The 269-nt window shown below is 28.3% G+C and overlaps 1 protein-coding gene across 1 annotated transcript in view; it reads left to right on the top strand.

Annotated features, from left to right (window-relative positions):
* The window catches only part of LOC108576380 (bifunctional glutamate/proline--tRNA ligase), an 8370-nt gene that overhangs the window by 2620 nt on the left and 5481 nt on the right, over positions 1-269 (top strand). The gene's annotated exons all lie outside the window — the stretch shown is intronic.

Raw genomic sequence — 269 nt, 5'->3', positions numbered from 1 at the left:
TAAATTTCAAAAGAAACACAAATTTCAATTGCATCATAAGTAGTGGATCTGATGTATCTTTTATTTGATTTGAAATACTTGTTTCTTCATTTTCATGATATATATACGTATATAAGTACTTATATAGATTAAGAGTAAGTTCATACACAATTGGCTGTAAAAGTCGGTACCATTGTGCACGTGGAAGAAAGATTCTAACCTAGGTGATTGTATGTATGAACATATTTCTGTTTAAGCAGAATTTCAACATATAAAAATGACTTACAAGC

The sequence above is a fragment of the Habropoda laboriosa genome, unplaced genomic scaffold (genome assembly GCF_001263275.1).
Source record: "Habropoda laboriosa isolate 0110345459 unplaced genomic scaffold, ASM126327v1 scaffold291, whole genome shotgun sequence".
Taxonomy (NCBI): domain Eukaryota; kingdom Metazoa; phylum Arthropoda; class Insecta; order Hymenoptera; family Apidae; genus Habropoda; species Habropoda laboriosa.
The sequence above is the reverse complement of the archived record's forward strand: the minus strand, read 5'-3'. Positions and strand labels throughout refer to the sequence as shown.